Source organism: Dipodomys spectabilis, unplaced genomic scaffold, assembly GCF_019054845.1.
Source record: "Dipodomys spectabilis isolate Male_0828 unplaced genomic scaffold, ASM1905484v1 ptg000108l, whole genome shotgun sequence".
Classification (NCBI taxonomy): domain Eukaryota; kingdom Metazoa; phylum Chordata; class Mammalia; order Rodentia; family Heteromyidae; genus Dipodomys; species Dipodomys spectabilis.
In genome coordinates this window covers 16,635,009-16,641,646 of record NW_024870785.1, presented here as the reverse complement: position 1 = coordinate 16,641,646, position 6,638 = coordinate 16,635,009, and positions in this window count along the sequence as shown.

The window sequence follows — 6,638 nt, the reverse complement described above, 5'->3', positions numbered from 1 at the left end:
CATAAGTACATTCTGGAAAAGAACGGAAGTTGTATTTGCTATCTCTTCTGGCTTTTTCTTTTCTTTCTTTTTTCTTTCTTTCTTTTTTTTAAGTTAAGTGGCTGTATTAAGAAACACTTCTGAAAGAGAAAGATTCATTAGTCAGAGATTCTGAGAATCTCCGTCTCTGAATTAAGACTCTGTAATTCAGCCTCAAATAACACTTGTCTAAACATAAGATGAGTTAATTAGTAGAATCAGAGCAATATTGAGCTTTCTTTGTGTATTTTCCTGGGTGCTTACCTCCAGCAGTTCTTGACGACGAGAACCACAGAACATCTTTACTCTATCAGTCTGGAAGCAAAGTGGCAACTGAAGAATGAGAATTTCACATTTAATTTGAATCAAGGGAGAAAAAAGACATCTTATATTATTTGGTGTTCAGCTCTTAGTTTCAGATAGGAGCCTGCTTCCTTCTCTATTATCTCTGTGTCTTATCCAACATGTCAGCTTGGCTCTCCTTTCTCTGCAGTTAATTCAAATTGCTGTACTTCCTTCCTGCTCTCCCCCCCCCGCCCCATAAACTTGCAATTTAATGCCACTGTATATTTTCAGATGCTTGAAATTTTTGAACTACTAATTGAAAGTTTGATTCAATTTGTTAAAGTGAGGACCTGGGAGGGTATGATAATTATCTTCAAATAGTAGTAAGTCTGTCATGGGAAAGATGAAACACTGCCCTGGAAAGGTATAGAACGGGGGACAGATGCTTCAGAGGGAGTCTTTAATTCATTATAAAGATGGATTGTTTGTCAATCAAGATTGAGTCAGAAGGAAATGAGTTATCCCAGGAGACAGTATGTTTTATTTTCCCAGGCTAGAATAAACCCTAGATTTTTTTGGAGTTGGGAGATTTTTGGATGGTCATTCAGATTGTTATCTACCATCCGAGTCTCCTCGTTTTGGGGTCCAAGTTCCTGGCTCCTTGTGGTAGAGTTGTAACTAGAGTTCTAGGCCAGAGGCTTAACTCTAGGGATCCCCATCTGTCAGGTCAGGCTAAGATGAGGTGAGTACAAGAGACAAGTAGTGAATGGAAGGAAAAAGAGATTCACAGACAGCTTGTGGGAGAAGGCAAAGTAAGCACTTCACACATCTTCAAGGGACAGGCTTGAGATTTAGGTTTAAGCAGAGGAGGAATTGTGGCAGGTGGGAAGAGAGGTTTGCATTATCCAGCACTCCCAGCCAGAGTGTGGTGTGGTTGATCAGTACCTCAAATAAGGTTCTGTGAAGGGTTCCAGAGAAGTTACTATTGCTGCCATCACTCCATCATTCAAAGGAGCAGGGTTGGTCCCCAGGAGGTGATTCTTCCTGGCCCTTCATTGTGGATACTTGTCCTCATTTTAGGGGAAGAGGCACTATTGTTCCTTTCCTGGAGGGAAGTACTTTGAGTCAATTCTGTCAATTCTGTCCTTCCCGAAACCCAAGGTGAACGCAGGAGAGATTGACTCAGCAGAGGAGACATGTGTGAAACGAAGACAAGAATGCCAAGCTTTTCTTCTGCTTGTAGCTATTCAAGTACGGAATTTCTAAATACCTGCACAAAATGGGACTCTATGATTCCCTCTGGATATTAAGAGCTTCCTGCCCCTTCCAGTAGAACCTCCATTAGCCTGGACCATTTTAGCCGGGGAGATTGAAGAACAATCTTGTGGTAGAAGAATCAGCCTTGGAAAAAGGTTTTCCTTTATAATACAAGGAAGAAAAAGAGCAAGAGGAAGAATTAGCCTCTTGTGTTTACATGTGTGTGAGTGCACATGTTTGCACTTATGTGTGTGTGTGTGTGTGTGTGTGAGAGAGAGAGAGAGAGAGAGAGAGAGGGAGAGAGGGAGAGAGAGAGAAATAACTAAAACCTAGAAAGAATAATCTACTCAGGTCAAGATTTTCTCAAATCTTACCTTACAACTTCATATGCATGTCTAGCTTCCCCTAGAACTTACCATCTCTGGATATAAGACAGGCCACTATTTTTTTTTTTTACTTCTCTAGGGGCAATGGAGACCCCAAAAGTTCACGTCGTCCTGTTGAATTCAGGAAACTGATATCCCAATGATAAGTCGGCCGTTTTAGAGCTGGAGGTGTAGCTCAGCAGTGGAGCGTTAGCTTAGCCAGTGAAACTCATGGGTCATGAGGCCTTCATAATCGGCTTTCCAGGTATCCAGTTCCCCCCTCTGTGGCCCGTTCCTTGCCTTCCTCCCCTCCAAATATCAACAATATACACTGGCCTGTTATGTTATCTCTATTTTTATGGCCCATTATGTTATCTCTATTTTTATTTTATAGTATGGAACTTCCCCTGCCCCAATCCCCATCCTCCTGCTGGAGTTCTCTGAGCCTTTGGATTTAGCCCTATTTGTTTTCTATCAATCATGATGAGCCGTTCTTCATAACACCACGACATGTGAACTTTCAGGGTAAGTTTGTCCAAAGCGGGTACCTGTTCCCTCAATTTTCTATATAGGATCAGACTCTGGAATACCAAAAAATATAGAATTAAGCTCACTCCTTTCAGAATCTTTCTTTTTCTATGGAACATGCCTTTGAACTAGGCACCTAATCATTGTTTTCCCTTATGACCCTTTTCTTCCAAGACCTAATATTTTGTCTCTCGCATAACACACAGAGCTCTGACTTGGTTTCTAATTCCCTGAAGAACTTCAGGGAGTCTATCACATTCCATAAAGATTTTATAACGATGGAGGGAATTTTGTCACAAGTGTGGGAAATCTCACCTGACAGTGACATAATTTCGACTGAGAGGAACCAGCTAGTCAATGCACAAATTACTCAACTTCAATTCACCAGGTTTTCATCAGGGCTTTGTTGGACCTAGCATGGCCTGTATAGAAAAAGGGAGCTATTTTCTGGAGGAATGAGTAATATTCAAAAGATGGTAAAAGTTACTAACTCTGTAAGATAGCATAGCATATGAAAAGATCCAGATGAGATTAGAGATCCAGATGAAAAGATCAAGGAACAATCTTGGATTAAAGATGGTCATGGATGGTCTGGTTAGATATACAGCTTCTTCTATCAGTAGGCTGAGTGAACTCTAACTCTTTAAAGCTAAGACTAATGAAGGGACATGACCCTAATAATAATAGCAATAAGTATTGGATGCTATGTCTTAGGAACCTCTATGTTTTATATCCTGTAATGCCTACAACAATCCAAAGGCATCAGTGCAGTGCCTTATTGACTTCAGGGACAGAGAAATGGAAAGAAAATCTAAAGATGTGCCCAGATAGAATGCAGCAGAACTGGGATTTGAATCCATATTTACAGCCTGCAATGCACTATTCACTGTGATGCATCAGTGTTGCATGTAGGTAAAAAAAAATAGTGTTTCTGCTTATTTTAGCCAGAGGACTATGAAGATGGAAAAATTGCACATTGAAAAGAGCACTGTCCTGAGTTCTTGTGGGGGTGGCTAACAGCCAAAGGAGAGGTTCTATTCGGGTTCCCTCTCCCTGCCATTCCACTGGCCAAAACTCCACTGCACCTTCAATATTTGTGCTTCTTGGATCCAGCCTTTCCTGCCTCTCGCATCCTATGTGGTCAGGAAACACAGAATAGCTTTATCCAGTGCTGTGAAATAATTCTTCAGCTCTGTTTCAGTCTGGAAAAACACTGGGAGTTGTTGACTATCATCTGGCTTTAACATGTGCCTAGCCCCCTCCTTATCTATTGGTAGAGTTAGATTGTAACTCACACAGTTCAGGACAGGAATTATTAGTTCATAGATTTGCAGTAAGCAAACAAACAGACAGACAGACACAAAATAACCTTAAGAGTAGCTTTACTTTGGGAGAACAGAGATGCTTCTCTAATAAAAGATAAAAGAGCCTAATAGGGGTAGGCTTGTGCCCCTGAGATAAGAGGAAAGGTCATTATTTAAATCATAAATGGCTAGAAATGCAGATCGGATTTATATGGCTGCTACAAATCCATAAAAAATGCTTGCACCCAGATGCATGCATAATAATCCTGAATTGGCTATGAAATTTGTCTTCGTGAGTAAAGAGAAGGCGGGGGGGACTGTTGATGCTGTTATGATTCTTACTCCATCTTTCCGAGGAAGACAGGATTAATAACCAGGAGAGATAAATCATGATGTGATTTTTGTACATATGCACAAAGCCAATACAATGAATATTTGATTTCCTCCAACTTCTGTAGGGCTAAATCAATTTGAAGAGATAATGGCAGAGGATTAAGTTATTGGAACGTGTGTAACTGTAAAGTTTTGAATACAGTTAACTCACAAGTTATTACGATTTCAGTATAACATCTGTTATCATTGAAATAACAGATGTGCCCTGTGTTGTGAAGCTAAGGGAACGCTGGATATGCACACGGTTTTCAAAAGAAACTGGGCTTGCCTTAAATCATTTGCGAAATGCAACGCTGTGAAAGCGACTGTAGTGGATGGGTGAACTGAAGAGATGTCCCCCAAATGAAGCTATAACACAAGTCATGCCGTTAATAGAGCCGGTCGCCTTAACATTCAAGGCAGGTGAAATATTGTGAGTCCTTGCATTCTGTGGCATCCTAGAAGAGAAATTATTGTACTTAAGGATGCAGAAAAAATTTCAGTCCATAAAAAGGAAAATAGCAACCCCAGGAAGTAGGTTTGATGAAACAAATAACAATTTATCAACATCACTACACCATTGTCCTTGATTTTACTACCTTCCTATAGGAGCTAAATTACAAACTTCGGACTAGTGAGTCATGTTTACTCTTTTTTTCACCAATAATTATATAATAATAACTACATTAATAATAATAATAATAATTTGGGAGCCCTGGGAATTGAACTAAAGGCCTCGAGCTTGCTCATAGCTGGTGCTCTACTACTTGAGCCATGCCTCCAGGCCAGCTTTTGTATGATTATTTTGGAGATGGAGTTTCACAGACTTTTCTGCCACACTGGCTTTGAACTTCAATCATCCAGATCTTAGCCTCCTGAGTAGCTAGAACTATAGACATGAATCTATAGGCTGCAAATCCTAAATTTCTTTTCTTTTTTTAATCCAATTGGGCATGTGCTTCAACAAGCACCAGTGGATACAGAAAGCTTTGAGAAGAGGTTACTTGAACATGAAATTTTCTCCTTACAATTAGAAACTTGTGGTCACTTTTCCTGTACTTGCCCAGCAAAGTGTTGGCCTCAAATCAGAGGCTCAAAATCTACATGACTGCCAGCACTGTACCACATATTCCTTTTAAAGCGTCTCTGAGGGTTTTCTAATTACATTCTGTGGGTTTTTGTTGTTGTTGTTTTTGTTTTGTTTGTACTGGTACCAAAACTTAAACTCAAGGCCTCATGGTCTAACTTGGCTTTCTCACTCCAGGCTAGTGCTTCACCACTTGAGCCACACTTCTACTTCCAGCTTTTTGAAAGTTAATTGGAGATAAGAGTCTCACAAACTTTTCTGCTTGGGCTAGCTTTGAACCACAGTCCATAGATCTCAGTTTCCTGCATAGCTAGGATTCCTGGCATGAGCCACTGGTGCCTGATTATATTCTTCTCATCATATTTTTAGTGTTTGGCTAATATGTTGTGTAGAATTCTGAAATCTGTTATTACATTTAAATGTTTTTTTTTTCTTTCTCTACCTGTCCAAAATTGTACCTTTTCTGTCTAATAGGTTCAGGGAAATAAATTCTACCATACTATCCTTTATCAAGATTTATAGATGGGAAAGAATATACCAGAAATGTGTTGGTTGGGAGGGGGGGGATGGTGGATGAAATCTAATTAAACTTGACTCTGTCTGGTTTTCAATTCTACTCCAGCTGACAGCTCACTCTTAGGAGAAAGAGGTCCCAATTGGGTTTGCACCATACACGCATACATACACACACAAAGACTTTTAATAAAATATTCAAGATAGCAGAGGACTTTTAGCATGGATAATTTTATTCAAATGTTCTCTATGATCTTTCTGCTGGTAGTGGGCTCTGAACTCAAGAGCTTCTCTGGGAGGACAGGACTATTATGCACTATGTTCGAGATTCTATGAAAAGTCAATTTACTCTGAATCAGATGCACCATATTTTTAACTTCAAGACTAAAAACTTGTCTCAGGGGTTTTAGTTTGCTGCCATGATTCAATTCTTCTTCTTCGGCAAATAAATCTTAGATTTATTTTTAACTGCTGCTTCTCCCCTTTCCCTCTCTCCTTTTTTTTTTTTTTGTCTTTTTAAACTTTGTATTTGCTTTTTTTAAAAAAAATTATCCTTAAACAGTTATACAAAGGGGTTTGAAGTTGACATGTCAGTTTGTGAGTACAATGCATCTTGATCAATGTCAAAAAAAGAGATTAACAAATGGGTAAAATAACAGAAAGGGGGTGAGGGGAATAAAAAAAAAAGTGTGGAGGATACAGGAAAAATCCTCTGGTAAAGTGCATGCTTTCATTAAATAATGCTTGTAGTGAATTTACCTGCCGTTAGCTTTGCCTCTGGTTTCTGAGAACTTGCCTCCCTGGGCTCAGTCCTTAATGAGATAGCTCCCTGCTGTGTCTTAGACACTTTAGCTCTCAAAAATCTCTATCTCCTACCCCATTTTTCCCATCCATTACAGGATGATCATG